Source organism: Panthera onca, chromosome D3, assembly GCF_046562875.1.
Source record: "Panthera onca isolate mPanOnc1 chromosome D3, mPanOnc1 haplotype 2, whole genome shotgun sequence".
In the NCBI taxonomy this organism is placed as follows: Eukaryota; Metazoa; Chordata; class Mammalia; order Carnivora; family Felidae; genus Panthera; species Panthera onca.
Genome location: NC_138350.1, coordinates 34,413,947 through 34,430,697, shown reverse-complemented (window position 1 = coordinate 34,430,697; position 16,751 = coordinate 34,413,947). Strand labels below are relative to the sequence as shown.

The following is a 16,751-nucleotide window of genomic DNA, read 5'->3' as shown; positions in this document are numbered from 1 at the left end:
AGAAAGCAGTGCAACTGCCCTGAGGCCACCATGTTGTGAGGTAACTGGAACTAACTCACATTAGCCACCACCTGAGAGGATCTGCGACTCCGGGAAGCAAGAATAATGCCCAGCCCACGTCCAGAGGCCCCAGCTCCCCAGCTCCCCTCCCTTCTCCTGACCGCAGCCTCCATCTGTGGTACCAGCATGAGGGACTCCGAGATGGGAACCACCCAGCAGAGGCCTTCCTGAATTCCTGCCCCGTAAGACATATGACATAATAGAATGATTGTTGCTGAGCTTTGAGATGATGTGTTACGCAGCAATGGTAACCGAAACATGGGACATACGAGCAAGGAAATCTGAGATGCTTCTGAAAACCACAGCAAGATGGGGCTAGATTGTCCTTGACCAGAGATTGATTTACTAACTAAAATTAAAGCGCTAAAAGTTCTGTACTGGTACCAAGGTTTTTGTGTGTGTGTTTTCAGACTTTGTTCACAGGCTTAAATTATTTTCCAGATTTGGGCAGGGTTCCTGTGTGTATTTGTAGAGATATTAGTTCATTAAAATACTTACTTGAGTAACCATCTTGTATTAGGCTCTGTGCTATGTTATCGCTGAATAGTAATGTTCTCAGTATAGGATGTAACATTTCCACATTTTTGTACCTATATTCTGGTTTATTCAGCTTAAAGATATAAAGAAACCAAAAAGGTAGTCAATGTAGTTTGAAGGACAGGAACTACCATGAGGCTCGGCCCAGGGGAATGATTGTAATGTGATATTTTCAGTTTGAAGTCAAAAAGTCCAAGTACCAATATGGCTCTGAGATTTGTTTTAAAGGTTTTATTTTTAAGCAATCTGTACACCCAATGTGGGGCTCAAACCCACAACCCCATGATCGAGAGTTGCATGCTCCACTGACTTAGCCAGCCAGGGACACCTCAGAAGCCTTATCTTGAAATGATATATGTGGCCCTGTTAAAAGAAGGCCTCGAAAAGTTGGCTTAAGACTCAGAGTTGTTCCTCTCCACGGAAATCTTTAGTAAGAGGTGAAAGATTCATACGATTTGAAGAGAAACCAGAGTATATTCTGACTGAGACTTTGAAATGAAATTGGAGCCTGAAAGCTCTTGGTTCCCACAGCATAGCATTCACACTTTTGTCCAGACCTTGGTCACATTCTCTCCTTTTGTTTTGTTTTGTTTTCTAATTTAAATCCGAGTTAGTTAACATATAGTGTAACAATGATTTCAGGAATAGAATTTAGTGATTCATCGTTTTCATGTAACACCCAGTGTTCATCCCAACAAGTGTCCTCCTTAATGCCCCTTGCCTATTTAGCCCATCCCCCCACCCGACACCTCTCCAGCAACCCTCAATTTGTTCCGATGTACCCTTGGCTCTTTCCATACTTTGGCTATTGTTGATAGTGCTGCTATAAACATGGCGGTGCATGTGTCCCTTTGAAACAGCACACCTGTATCCTTTGGATAAACGCCTAGTAGTGCAATTGCTGAGTCGTAGGGTACTTTTATTTTTAACTCATTGAGGAACCTCCATACTGTTTTCCAGAGTGGCTGCACCAGCTTGCATTCCCACCAGCAATGCAAAAGAGATCCTCTTTCGCCGCATCCTCGCCAACATCTCTTTTGCCTGAGTTGTTAATGTGAGCCATTCTGACAGGTGTGAGATGGTATCTCATTGTGGTTTTGATTTATATTTCCCTGATGATGAGTGATGTGGAACATTTTTTCATGTGTCGGTTGGCCATCTGGATGTCTTCTTTGGAGAAGTGCCTATTCATGTCTTTTGCCCATTTCTTCACTGGATTATTTGTTTTTTGGGTGTTGAGTTTGATAAGTTCTTTATAGATTTTGGATCCTAACCCTTTATCTGATATGTCATTTGCAAATACCTCCTATTCTGTCGGTTGCCTTTTAGTTTTGCTGATTGTTTCCTTCGCCTGTGCTGAAGCTTTTGATCTTGATGAGATCCCAATAGTTCATTTTTGCTTTTGTTTCCCTTGCCTCTGGAGATACGTCTCATAAGAAGTTGCTGTGGCTGAGGTCAAAGAGGTTGTTACCTGTTTTCTCCTCCAGGATTTTGATGGCTTCCTGTCTTACATTTAGGTATTTCATCCATTTTGAGCTTATTTTTGTGTATGGTGGAAGAAAGTGGTCCACGTTCATTCTTCCGCATGTCGCTGTCCAGTTTTCCCAACACCATTTGCTGAAGAGACTGTCTTTTTTCCACTGGATATTCTTTCCTGCTTTGTCAAAGATCAGTTTGCTATATGTTTGTGCGTCCATCTCGGGGTTCTCTATTCTGTTCCATTGGTCTATGTGTCTGTTTTTGTGCCAGTACCATACTGTCTTGATGATTATAGCTTTGTAATACAGCTTGGAGTCCAGAAATGTGATGCATCCAGCTTTGGTTTTCTTTTTCAGGATTGCTTTGGCTATTCGGGGTCTTTTCTTGTTCCATACAAATTTTAGCATTGTTTGTTCTAGCTCTATGAAGAATGCCTGTGTGGCTTTGATAGGAATTGTATTGAATATGTAGATTGGGTAGTATCGACATTTTCACAATATTTGTTCTTCCAATCCATGAGCATGGAATATTTTTCCTTTTTTTTGCGACTTCTTCCATTTCTTTCATAAACTTTCTATAGTTTTCGGTGTATGGATTTTTCACCTTTGTGGTTAGGTTTAGTCCTAGGTGTTTTTGGTTTTTGGTGCAACTGTAAATGGGATCAATTCCTTGATTTCTCTTTCTGCTGTTTCATTATTGGTGTATAGAAATGCAACCAATTTCTGTACATTGATTTTTATGTCCTGTGACATTGCTGAATTCATGTTATCGGTTCGAACAGTTTGGGTGGGGGAGTCCTTTGGGTTATCCACATAGAGTATCATGTCGTCTGCAAAGAGTGAAAGTTTGACTTCCTCCTTGCCAACTTGGATGCCTTTTATGTGTCTGATAGGTGAGGCTAGGACCTCCAACACTATGCTGAATAATAATGGTGACAGAGGACATCCTTGTCATGTTCCTGACCTTAGGGGGAAAGCTCTCAGTTTTTCCCCATTAAGGATGATATTAGTGGTGGGTCTTTCATACATGGCCTTTATGCTCTTGAGGTATGATCCTTCTATGCCTACTTTCTTGAAGGTTTTTATCAAGAAACGATGCCATATTTTGTCAAATGCTTTTTCAACATCTATTGAGAGGATCATTGGTTCTTATCATTTCTTTTATTAATGTGATGTATCACATTGATTGATTTGTGGATATTGAACCAGCCCTGCATCCGAGGAATAAATCCCACTTGATCATGTGAATAATTCTGATAAAGATCCAGCGGGCTAGTATCTTGTTGAGAATTTTTGCGTCCACGTTCATCACGGAAATTGGTCTGTAATTCTCCTTTGCAGTGGCGTCTCTGTCTGGTTTTGGAATCCATGTAATGCTGGCCTCATAGAATGAGTTTGGAAGTTTTCCTTTCATATCTATTTTTGGGAACGGCTTCAAAAGAATAGGTGTTAACTCTTCTTTAAATGTCTGGTAGAATTCGCCCGGAAAGCCATCCAGTCCTGGACTCTTGTTGTTTGGGAGATTTTTGATCACTGTTGTAAGGAATGCTCAGAGAGCTGGTAAAACTTCATTTCTGGGTGTGTGTCAGGTTTCTGAATGAGATTAGCATTTGATAGAGCTGCTGGCGTTGACCTAATCTTATCCATGTGGGCAGACTCCTCACCCCTGGGGGTCCAGAGAGATCAAACAGGTAAAGGAAGTGCAAATTCTCTCTCTTCTTGAGCTGGGAACTCCATCTAGTCCTGCCTCAGACACTGGGGCTACTGCTTCTCGGGCCTTCAGATTTAGGGACTGAAGCCAATAGCCACCTCCTCTTCCTGGATGTCTGGTCTTCAGACTTGAATTATTCCACCAGCTTTCCTGGCTCTTCAGACTGCAGACAACAGACTGTGGGACTCCAAGTGTCCCTAACCATGGGAGCCAGTTCCTGCAATACATTATTTTCTTCCTTCTTTCCTTCCTTCCTTCCTTCCTTCCTTCCTTCCTTCCTTCCTTTTTTTCATGTTTATTTTTTGAGAAGAGAAGGTAGGGGCAGAGAGAGGGGGAAACAGAAGATCTGAAGCAGGCTCTGTGCTGACAGCAGAGAGCCCAATGCGGGGCTCGAACTCATGAGCTGCAAGATCATGACCTCCGCCGAAGTTGGATGCTTAACCAACTGAGCCACCCAGGTGCCCCAATAAATTCTTTTCTTATTGAAACTTGAACAACACAGGTTTGAGTTGCGTGGGCCCACTTATGTGGGAATTTTTTTCAGTAAATATAGTAAAGTTCTGGAAATGTGTTTTCTTTTCCTTAGGTTGTCCAACTTCAGCTCAAGTCATAATCTCACAGTTCCTGAGCCCCACATCAGGCTCAGCACTGTCAATGCAGATCCTCTATCCCCCTCTCTCTGCTCCTTCCCAGCTTGCTCTCTCTCAAAAATAAATAAAACATTAAAAAAATCTTTTTCTTTTCTCCAACTTACTTTATTGTAAGAATACAGTAGATAATACACACAGCATACAAAATATGCGTTCATCGACAGTTTATGTTATCAGTACGGCTTCTAGTCACCAGTAGGCCATTAGTAAAGTTTTTGGGAAGTGTGAGAAATAAGCCCACTGCCCCAGTCAAAGGAGGGACGAGGAGACTCTGAGCACAGTGAAGCAAGGCTTTAATCAACATTCTGGGAAGAGCAAGAGTCTGATGGACAGGCACACTCGGGGCAGTTACAGCAGGCAATTTACCTCCTACCGTGCAAGTCCGTCCCCTGATTCCTCATTGGCTGAGTACTACAGACGGTACAGCCTTACCCGGAAGTCGCCTATGCCCATGTAAGGCCAAAAAGTAGTCTAATTGGAACAAATATATATCCCCTGAGGTGCCACAGAGACTTCAGTTCTTTGGGTGCATGCTCACTGCAAAGCCCACAGAAAATAAGCCCGCAAGATGGGGAGGGGAAGAAGAACCAGGAAGTGAAGTGTGAAAGGGTTTCGTCCTCCATTGTGGGCGGAGGGTGGGGGGCGGTTTGTACGTATTTCCAATAGGTTGTAAACCTATTGCTAACTAGACAGCACAGCTTTTATTTGGTATTTCTGAAAATGAATCGTTTCACTTACTTCTCACAGAGAATCAACAGTGTTTGTGCTGGAGTCAGCACCTCTAACCCCCACGTTGTTCAAGGGTCAGCCATATGCCCTCTATGTCTCCTATTGGTTCTATTTCTCTGGAGAAGCCTGACTAATGTACCCCTCTAGTTAGAAATGCTTTCACATTTTAGGCACGGTGCCAAGGACAGAGTCTGCAATTCATATAAGGATCCTGAATGGGCACCTCAAACTTGCCATGACCCATACCCTTGACCTCCTCTCCCAAACTCGCTCTTTTTCCCCCCCCGTTCACCAAATGGCACCACCCACAGGTAGAGCCAGAAACCCGGCAGTCAGCCTTCATCTTCTTCTCCCTCCGCCCTACCTTCTTCCATGTCCAGTTTGTCACCGAGTCTCGTTATTTCTGCTCCAACATACACCTTATGTCCATCCATCTGCGTTGCCACCACTTTAGTCCAACGCTTCAGCCTCAGCTCAACAGCGTGACTGGTTTCCCTGCTCCATCCTCGGCCACTCCAAACCCATTTCCCATCAATGTATACATGCCCCTCTCTGCTTTAAAATCTTCGGTAGCTTCCCGCTACACTTAGAATCCTTGCCAGGGTTCCCAAAGCCTGCACGATCTGACGCCTCCCGCATGACTTGCTAATCACACGTCCTCTTTCTCATCTTAGAGACTGAACACGTGCTGTTCCCTCTGTCTAGAATTCTGCCCCTTATGCTGCAAGTGGTTGACTCTGGCTTAGATGTGTCTTCACAGAGAAACCCTCCAGACCACCTGGTCTGAGTGGCAGTCTCCCTGTTATTCTCTCTCCCAGCACGCTTTTAAGTTCCTCCAAAGAGCTCATCATGTTTTGTAATTATAGCTTTAGTTGTCTATTTGTTTATTGTCTGTCTCCTTCCTCCCCTGACGCACACACTAAACTGTAAGCCCCAAAGGGCAGGTAGCATCTTCTTCATCACCATCGTGATGACGTTTCTTGAAGCCTACTTTGTCCCAGGCACTTGATATTATCTTATTTCCTTATTCCACCCTCAGAACAATCAGATCAACTACATACTATGGGGTTTTTTTAGTTAGAAAGCAGGAACAATTTATTTTCTTTTTTTTTTTTTTTCCAAATTTTTATTTAAAGTCTAGATAGTTAACCTATAGTGTAATACTGTTTTCAGGAGTAGAATTTAGTGGTTCATCACTTACATATAACACCCAGTGCTCAACACAACAAGTGCCCTCCTTAATGCCCATCACCCATTTAGTCCATCTCCCCACCCAACTGTCCTCCAGCAGCCCTCAGTTTGTTCTCTATCATAAAGAGTCTCATATGGTTAGCTTCCCTCTCTCTCTTTTTTCTCCCCTTCCCATATAATCCGTTTTGTTTCTTAAGTTCCACATATGAACGAAATCATAGGGTATTTGCCTTTCTCTGCCTGACTTATTTCGCTTAGCATAATACCCTCTAGCCTCATCCACATCATTGCAAATGGCAAGATTTCATTCCCTTTGATGGCTGAGTAACATTCCATGGTGTGTATATACACGTGTGTGTGTGTATACATATATATATATATATATATATATACACACACACATATATACCACTTCTTTATGCATTTATCAGTCGATGGACACGTGGGCTCTTTCCATAGTTCGGTATTGTTGATAAACTGCGCACTAATCTTAACCTCCATTTTACAGAGGAGGACACTGAAGCATGGCGATGTTAGTTACACTTATCCAGAATCACGTGTCTAGCAATAGCCAGTGCCTAACCCAGGGCTCCGCAGGTAATAGATCCTCAGCCTATTCGCCCGATATATATTTCTGTTGAATCATTCAGTGCAGTTTCCCATGGGAACCAATGGGAGAAATTTCTCTCAAGCATGGATATTAGAAAAAGCAGTACCTCTAGTTCATTTTTATCCTACTAGTACCGTGGGTGGTCTTCCATTGTCTTTGCTGAGAGAATGCTTAGAATCAATTTGTTACCTTCATCTCAGCGAGTCATTTTTGTGGCACTCTGTGCCCAGTGTTTCTCTCTTGACCTTATTTTCCTCCCTTTCCAAGTCCCTGTGTATTTGACCCTTGCCGTATCATTTGCATTTTTGTCAGCTTCTTCCAATCCTTCCTAGCAAGACATAAGCAAGACATAAATATATGAATAAAAAGAAATAGGCACTACGATGAGATACCACTTGGCGCCCACCGGGATGCCTATAATCAAAAAAAAAAAAAAATGGAAAATACAAATGCGGGCAAGGATGTGGGGAAACTGGGGCTCTCATACATTGCTGGTGAGAATGTAAAATGGCACAGTGGAAAGCAGTTTGGTAGTTTTTCAACAAGTTAAAGACAGAGTTACCATATGACCCATTCCACCCCTACTTAAATACACAAAGGAATCAAAAATAAGTGTTCAAACAAAAATGTGTACATGAATGCTCCTAGCAATACTATTTACAAGAGCCAGAAGTAAAAACAACCCGAATGTCCATCAGCTGATGACTAGATAAACAAAATGTAGTGTGTCGGGGCACCAGGGTGGCTCAGTCAGGGAAGCATTCGACTTCAGCTCAGGTCATGATTTCACAGTTTGCAAATTCGAGCCCCGCGTCGGGCTCTCTGCTGTCAGCACAGAGCCTGCTTCAGATTCTCTGTCTCCCTCTCTCTCTCTGCCGCTCCCTATCTCGTGCTGGCTCTGTCTCAAAAATAAAAATAAAAACACTCAAAAAAAGGGGCGCCTGGGTGGCTCAGTCGGTTAAGCGTCCGACTTCGGCTCAGGTTATTATCTCGCGGTCCATGAGTTCGAGCCCCACGTCCGGCTCTGTGCGGACAGCTCAGAGCCTGGAGCCTGTTTCAGATTCTGTGTCTCCCTCTCTCTCTGACCCTCCCCCATTCATGCTCTCTCTGTCTCAAAAATAAATAAACGTTAAAAACACTCAAAAAAAAAAAAATCTGGCATATCATACAGTGATGAAATGAAAGCCACAAAAAGGAATGAAGTTTTGATAGGTGCTATAACATATAAACCTTGAGAACATTATGCTAAGTGAGGAAGCCAGATACAAAAGGCCACATATTGTCTGACTCCATTTATTTATTTTTTAAAATGTTTATTCATTTATTTTTGAGAGCAGGGAGCACAAGTGGGGGAGGGGCGGAGGAAGGGGGAGACACAGAACCCGAAGCAGGCTCCAGGCTCTGAGCTGTCAGCACAAAGCCTGACGTGGGGCTCAAACCCACAAACCGTGAGCGAGATCGTGTCCTGAACCGAAGTCAGACACTTAACTGACTGAGCCACCCAGGCACCTCTGTCTGACTCCATTTAAATGAAATGTCCAGAATAGACAAACCCATAGAAACAAAAACTAGACTAGTGATCGCCAAGGTAGGGGTGGGGTGGGGGGATGTGTGATTGCTTAATGTGTACTGGGTTTCCTTTTGGGGGTGAGAGAAACGTTCTGGAATTTGATAGTGTCACCACTATCTGGTTGCTTAAAATTGTGGCTATACTAAATGCCACCAAACTGTATACTTTCAAGTGATTAGGATGGTAAATTTTACGTCACATGAATTTAACACACACACAGAGCATTGATTTCCTGGGTCCTCGGAGCTCCTCTCTTGTAAGGTGGTGCGGCTCTGAGGTCGTCTTGGCTGGTTTGCTGCTAGGACACTCCTCCTCCCAGCCCGTCATCCTCCAGTCACTAACCTCCCAAAGTCTTCCTCTCTGCCCTTGCAGGTCTGACCTCCCCTTCTGACCAAGCATAAGCCTCCGGGAAGTCTTTCTGATTATTCTAGCCCCACTGATTTCTGCTTTCCCTTGTTTCTTTCTTTTTTTTTTTTTTTTAATTTTTTTTTTTAAGTTTATTTATTTTTGGGACAGAGAGAGACAGAGCATGAACGGGGGAGGGTCAGAGAGAGAAGGAGACACAGAATCTGAAACGGGCTCCAGGCTCCGAGCTGTCAGCACAGAGCCCGACGCGGGCTCGAACTCACGGACCGCGAGATCATGACCTGAGCCAAAGTCGGCCGCTCAACCGACTGAGCCACCCAGGCGCCCTTCCCTTGTTTCTTAAAGTGACCATCAAGCTCTTGACTCTATGCAGCCTTATCTTCTTCACTAAATGTTTTTCACCTCTTGGTTACTACTGTCATTTTTGGCTAATACAGGTGAGACCACGGGTCCTAGTTTTCATGGTCCTTCCGAGGGCCTCAGAACGCCTGCGCGCAGTGAAATGATACGTTAATGACATAATTCCTGCCCTAAAGAAGCTTCTAACATTAGTTGGGGAAACAAAACATATATGCACTAATTGTGAAATGTCAGTGCAAATAAATGCTTTAGGGGCTCAGAGCTACTGGGGACGTTAGCCAGGGAACCCATTCACTGAATCGATTCATTCACTGAGGACTTACTATGTGCCAGGCATTGGGTTGAAACATGGAAGATGATTTTTGATATCTGATAGAGTGATATTTGAACAGGTTTTAAAGCGTGGGTAAGATTTATGTAGCTAGAAAAAAATAAGAATCCTGTTCTTAGCAAAAAGAAGAATGTGCAGAAATACAAGATTGGAAAAGTATGAAGTGTGAAAATAGACCAGCTTGACTTATGGAGAGGATTTGTGGAACATCAAAAAAGATACGCATATACTGGCATGAAAAGATGGTCTAGATATGCTAAGTGGAAAAAAGCAAGTTGTAGTGAAGTATTCTTAGCATAATTTCATTTTTCACAAACATACACTAATGTATGTGACTTAAAAAAGACAGAAGGGGCACCTGTCTGGGTGGCTCAGTCGGTTAAGCGTCCAACTCTCGATTTCAGCTCAGGTCATGATCTCATGGTTTGTGAGTTCGAGCCCTGCATGGGGCTCTGCGCTGAAGTTGGGAGTTTGCTTGGGATCCTCGCTCCCTTCCTCTCTCTCTGTTCTTCCCCTGCTTCTCTCTCTCTCTCTCTCAAAGTAAATAAACTTTAAGAAAAAGAAGAAGTACACACAAAACTAAGAGCAATTGCTAGGGGCTAAAATGGCTTTACGAGGCCCCATAATTTAAAAATTTTCCCCATCCAAGTATGTATTATTTCTGTGATGGGGGCAGGGAAAGTAAATGGAAATAAATTAATAAATATTTTAAATAAATAAGCTACAGAGTTTGGACCTAATTTGTTAGGCAAGAGTGAGCCTACTATTTACACTTGTAAAAATTGAATTTTGGGAAGCCTTAGGGCTTACGTTTTGTAAGTATCTCAATAGCCCTTGATAGTCCTTTGCAAATCTCCTCTGCTGAAATAGCACCCTCTTCCAGCAGGTGGGGTCTGCATGCTTCCCCCAGTGGTCTACTGGGCCTCCTGCAGTCCCTGGGCACCCCTCCACCCCTACCTTACCCTTCACCCCCTATCCCCATGTGGGGAATAACCTGACTGAATGTTGCTTTTACATGGTGGATCAACAACCATTCATAGCGAGGGAATGACAAGAAACTATATATATATATATAACTATATATATATATGTATATATATATATATCTCCTCAAGATTTCCTATGTTTCTTTCTTTTTCTTTTCTTTTTTCTTTTCTTCTTTTCTTTTCTCTTCTTTTTTCTGCTCTTTTCAATAGAGAGTGTGTGTGTTCAAGCGTGGAGTGGGGCGGGGGGGACATGGTGGGGACAGGGGCAGAGGGAGAGAGGGAGAGAATTCCAAGCAGGCTCCATGCTCAACCGACTGAACTATCGAGGCGCCCCTCTTGTTTTACAACAGGAAGAACTGAGAGGCCTTTAGAAGAAATCCACTTCCTTTCTTCATTCTTTAGATAGCTTTGCAGTAGACCCATAACAGACCAGGGAGGAAGGATGGAAGGGGGAGAGAGAGTGATGGGCAAAGGAGGTTTCTCCTCAAATGGGCCTCCCATCCCTGGTAGATCTTCCCGCCCAAGATCAAGCTGGGAGGTGGATAAACTGTGGCTCACTTTAATTCAAATATGTAAAACCAGATCAGCTAATTGAGTTGAGTTACCCAAGTCGAGAGACATTAAGAATGGGACAGTGGGTTCCAAATCAGGATTCTCAGCCCCTGAAGTGCTGGCCTTTTGGCAGACAGAGTAATTTTCCTGTGCCCACTGGGCTGGAAGGTGCTCATGATGGGAGCCTCCTTCAGCCAGGCCTGAGCTTCCCTTCCTGGGCCCTTGCCCTGCCTCCCGCCCATGAAGACAGGGGGCCCCACCCACTCTCTCCTTTAGAGAATCAGCAATGTGAAACTCAGAAGTGGAGAAGCCAAATCAAATTGGCAAGGGCACCAAAAACCTGTGCATCAGGCTCTCACTTTGCTCCTTTCTTCTAGGGTGGATGGGCAGGGTGAGGCGATGACCAGAGATGAGGGTATATAACCCACTACCTACAAGGATGAGTTCTAGACCAGAAGTTTACAAATTAACAATTTTCCTTGTTATACCTCTGTGTTGGGCAGAATAATGCCCCCACCCAATCCCCCCAAACCCACCCTTGTGTACTACACCTCCCCACCCTAGACCACAAAGATGTCCACAACCCATTCCCTAAAATCTATGGATGTTAATTACCTTTCATGGACAAAGGGACTTTTTGCAGATGTGATTAAATTAAGGATCTTGAGACTGGAAATTACCCTGGGTTATCCGGGTGGGCCCAATGTAACCAAACCACAGGGGCTTTACATGAGGGATTCAGGGGGGTCAGAGCTAGAGAGGGAGATGAGAATATGGTAGAAGAGATGAGAGAGACACAGAGAGAGGAAAAGAGAGAGAGAGGAGGGAGGGATATTGACTTGAAGATGCCACACTGCTGGCCACAAAATAAGGAATCCAGTGGCTTCTGGAAGCTAGAAAGGCAAGGAATGGATTGTCTCCTAGAGCCTCCAGAAGAAACACAGCTCTTCTGATTCCTTGATTTTAGGACTTCTGTCTTCCAGAACTGTAAGATAACAAATTTGTATTGTTCTACAGCAGTAAATTTGCAGTAATTTGTTAAGGCAGCAATAGGAAACTAATACATCCCCTTACTACAGTCGGCTGAGAGTCAACCACTGACAGGTCCACGTCTGATTGAAAGTTAGGTGATTCCGTGACATTTGACCCTTTCATCAAACCCAACTAAGAGTTGTTGTTGTTGTTTAATGTTTATTTACATTTGAGAGACAGAGAGAGACAGAGTGCGAGTGGGGGAATGGCAGAGAGCGATGGAGACAGAATCTGAAGCAGGCTCCAGGCTCTGAACTTGTCAGCACAGAGCCCGACGCCAGGCTCAAACTCATGCGCTGTGGTGCGATCATGACCTGAGACAAAGGAAGTTGGACGCTTAACCGACTAAGCCACCCAAGCACCCCATAACCCAAGTAAGAGTTTTTTTATTGCATTGATTATAAAGGCTTCTGGTAAAATAAACTAGCCACTGCAGTATAGCTCTCAGATTCTCAAACTGCCAACCACAGATCTAGAACCACTCGATGTTCACCTGGGGGCTCAACTACCACTTGACCTTCTAGGGTGTAACAAGGAGGATCTTTAAGTTAAATTAGAAATAATTGTATTTTGGGGGCGCCTGGGTGGCTCAATTGTTTGAGCTTCTGACTTTGGCTCAGGTCACGATCTCAGGGTTCGTGGCTCATGGTTCCAGGTCTCTGCTGTCAGTGTGGAGCCCCATTTGGATCCTCTATCTCCCTCTCTATTTCTGCACTCGCCCCGCTCACACACTCTCTTTCTCAAAAATAAATCAAAAACGTTTAAAAAGCTGTATTTTTATTATTTTTTTTTTAATTTTTTTTTTCAACGTTTTTTATTTATTTTTGGGACAGAGAGAGACAGAGCATGAACGGGGGAGGGGCAGAGAGAGAGGGAGACACAGAATCGGAAACAGGCTCCAGGCTCCGAGCCATCAGCCCAGAGCCTGACGCGGGGCTCGAACTCACGGACCGCGAGATCGTGACCTGGCTGAAGTCAGACGCTTAACCAACTGCGCCACCCAGGCGCCCCGCTGTATTTTTAAACATTATTACCAAAGTAACAGAAACAAAGACATCAGAAAATGCAGATAAAAAACAACAAAAAATACACATCAACAAAAATCACTCATATTTTCACCAAGAAATAACCACTGTTAACACCATGGTCCTTTTTCCAGCCCTTCTTAAATACCTATATAACAATTTTTTTAAGTTTATTTATTTTGAGAGACAGAGAGAGAGAGCGAGCAGGGGAGGGGCAGAGAGAGAGAGGGAGAAAGAATCCCAAGCAGGCTCCGCATTGTCTGCTCTGAGCCCTACTCAGGGCTTGAACTCACGAACCATGAGATCATGATCTGAGCAGAAACCAAGAGTCGGTCGTTTAACTGACTGAGCTACCCAGGCACCCCTGTATACACAATTTTTGATGTTAATCATTCTAAAAGTATGTACACCACTTTAAAATGTTGATATACAATGAATATCTTTCCATGCCAACAATATTTATCTGCAATACTAGTACTCAACGTGTAATCTGGGGACCCTAGGAGTCCCAAGACCGTTTCATGGGGTTCATGAGCTCAGAATTTTTATTTTAATTCTAATATATTATTTGCCTTTTTTCATTCTCCTCTCACAAGCTTAGAGTAGTCTCCTAGAGGCTACATAATACATGATATTGCAGCAGTTTGAATGCAGAAGCAAATATGAAAATCCAGCTGCCTTCTATTAACTTTGACATGTAAAATAATGTCACTTTTCTATTTTTTTGTTTTGGAATATATGCTTATTTTTCATAAAATATGTCTTTCGTGTTACCTTAGAGTCTATTATTTTTAAGTGAAATAAATGAATAGTTCTTAAATTTCTCAGTTTTAATTTCAAAAGTTTTGATAGATGTAGCACATATAAAACCTCTTCAGAGCCCTCAGTACCTTTCAAGAGTGTAAAGGGGTCCCGAGACCCGGAATTGTGAGAACTTCTGACCTACAATATTACGTTTTAATAGGTGATTTAGTCCATTGCACTGGAGTGCCATAATTCATTTAACCAATAAGTAATGCCAAAGGATAGGACTTTAAAGTTGTATACTCTCAATTATTTCTTTAAGATAATTTTCAGGGATGGGGCACCTGGGTGGCTCAGTCAGTTGAGCATCCGACTTGGGCTCAGGTCATGATCTCCCGGCTTGTAAGTTTGAGCGCCCCCATCAGGCTTGCCTTTGTCAGCACAGAGTCTGCTTCAAATCATCTGTCCCCCTCTCTCTGCCCCTTTCCCACTCATGCCCTCTCTTTCAAAAATGAATAAAAACATTTACAAATTTTAAAAATATAACTTTCAGGGATGATTTTTAAAATTCACGTTTATTTACTTACTGTACAAAAATGGACTAACATCATTAAGGTAATCCACCCCCTTGGCCAATCAACTCTTTCCATCCATTCTTTCTGTTTTCTTCCAAGCAACAAAGGGGAATGTAAGGCATTTAAGACTCCTACTAGCTGAAAACTCTATCACTATTATGTCACCATTTGCAAAGGGAAAGTACCTTGTGGATCATCTAGCCCAATGGGCTCCAACTTAATCACTCTGGAATCTTTTTAAAAAGCAAATTCCCAGGGTTGTTGTAAAGATCTGAGCGCAATTCTCAAATGCCTTTATGTACATGCCAACTGTTGATGGAAGGAATTCTTTTTTTCTAAAATACAGCCTGAAGTGAGTGCTGCGTCATCCATGCTCCGGGAGCCTTCTCCTACTTGAGGTGGTTCGCTGCAGCCATTTGTCTAGCTGTCTGTCCATCCTCTCCCAAGGCCAGTGGCCTCCTTCTTGGCCAGCACCCACATCGCCTCCTCTTTTCTAGTTCCAGTGCTAAGCACAGTGCCAGGCACTGGCTAAGGACGCAGCAAATTTTAGTGAACTGCTGAACGAAGGCTCTGCCCTAGCAGATCCTTATTCGGTAGCTCTGAGTCAGAGCCCAGAAACCTGCCTTTTTAATAAATCCGGCCTCCAACATGAGATAACAAGAGTTCAAGTGTCAGCTCTGCAAGGTAGCGGGCTGGGCTACTCCACCACTAGGTGCCTCTGTCTTGCATCCCCATAACGGGACCATCACCGCTGCCTCAAGTGGTTGCCGTAGAGAGTCACCGAGCTCGGGTACGTCAAATGGGCGGCTGCGCGACATGCACTTGCTAAGTCCAGGGACTGGGCCTCACAGAGGGTCTGCCCCAGGTAGGCGGACAAAGAAGCCTGAGATGGGGGCGGGGAAGAGGGCGGAGGGAAAGCGCGCGTGGGCGCCCGGGTGGGTGTCCCTGGGGGCCGGAGTGTGGCCGCTGTTGGGCGTGACCCGAGGGCGGGACGGGGCCTTCGTGCGTGAGCGGGGCGGGGCCGCGGCTGGGGGCGGGACCGCGGCCGTGGGCCTGGCGGGGGCGGGGCCGGGGGGCGGGGCCTTCGCGCGGGCCGGGCCGGGGCCGGACTGGAGACTGGGCGCCGGGCCTGGCGGGGGCGGGGCCGGGGCGTGCGCTGACAGGAGCGCCCCGGGAGTGAGAGACGCCTCCTGTCGGGAGCTGGCGGCGGCGGGGAGCCGAGGGCGGGCGGAGGGACCGGGGGAGCTGGGGGGAGGGCGGTGGCGGGCCTGTCTCTTTAAGGTGCCCGAGGCTCGCGGGCGCAGCGCTGAGGGACGGCGCGGAGGCGCGGCCTGCCTCCCTCGCACAGCCCGGCGGCGCGCCCAGGGCTCGGGTGACTTGCGGGGAAACGAGGGCCAGGCGGCCTGGCGGCGCCACGGCGCACGGTGAGCGGGAGCAGGCGGGGCAGCGTCTGCGGCCGGGGAGGGTCCGGGCCCCGAGCTCCGGCCTCTGGAGGCCGAGGCCGCGGCGGGCTCTCGCGGCCGGGAGGAGCGGAGCAGCTCCCGCGCGGCCTGGGCCCCGCCTACGCGCTGGACGAAGTGGGGGCGCCGCCCGGTGGGTGCTGGGCGCGGGCGCGCAGGCCGGCGGCACCCCTGCGGCCCCCTCCCCTGCCTCGCTTTCAGCGGCGTCGGTGAGCGGGGGTGAAGAGCCGCCGTGGCCTCTGCCTCGCCAACCGGCAGCTGGGGCTCCGTCCGGAGGCACAAAGGCTGCTGTCAGTGCCATCCCCCTTGGGGACCACGCACAGGTCGCCAGAGCCTGAGAAACTGGTCCCCACGTACGAAAACAGTTTCGATGCGGCACCGTTCCTGACTCCTCAGGAAAAAAGGAGAGGCCCTTTAAACAATTGTTACCTGCTTTGTACTTGCCCTTGTTTACTTGAATACTTTTTCCAGTAAGCTTTGGGGAGTAGGATGGAGACAACCATAAGAGATGGGGGGGAAAGTCCCAGTTTTAGTGAGTGTAGGGTGAAAACTAGTTCTGGGAAAAAAAAAATCACTTTTCAAAATACCTTCTTTGGCCTCCACGAATATGTACTGGTGGCACCAGAAATCATCCGACTTGGTATGTGCTGTTAAATATATTAGAAAGTTGGGTTACTAACGGTCTTTCGGAATACTTTGTGGGCCTCGCCAGGGCTTTCTCTTTCAAAATTGAGTCATACCTGGTGCAAAGCCCTTTATTCTTTTCACCTTCTTAGAGCTTTTG

The 16,751-nt window shown here is 45.5% G+C and overlaps 1 protein-coding gene and 1 non-coding gene across 3 annotated transcripts in view; one reads left to right on the top strand and one right to left on the bottom strand.

Moving 5' to 3' along the window:
* Positions 1–956: 956 nt before the first annotated feature.
* On the bottom strand, positions 957–1,072 carry LOC132666176 (U5 spliceosomal RNA). Its single transcript, XR_009604541.1, has one exon. It is a non-coding gene; the product is annotated as a U5 spliceosomal RNA (small nuclear RNA).
* A 14,665-nt stretch (positions 1,073–15,737) lies between these two features.
* The window catches only part of TWSG1 (twisted gastrulation BMP signaling modulator 1), a 72,216-nt gene continuing 71,202 nt past the window's right edge, over positions 15,738–16,751 (top strand). Inside the window, exon 1 of one of the 2 annotated variants that reach the window (XM_060613253.3) lies at positions 15,738–15,931. The gene's annotated coding sequence lies outside the window, so the exon portion shown is untranslated. Of the gene's footprint in view, positions 15,932–15,958; positions 16,608–16,751 lie in introns of those variants that run through there. The other variant, XM_060613255.3, reaches the window with a different exon arrangement.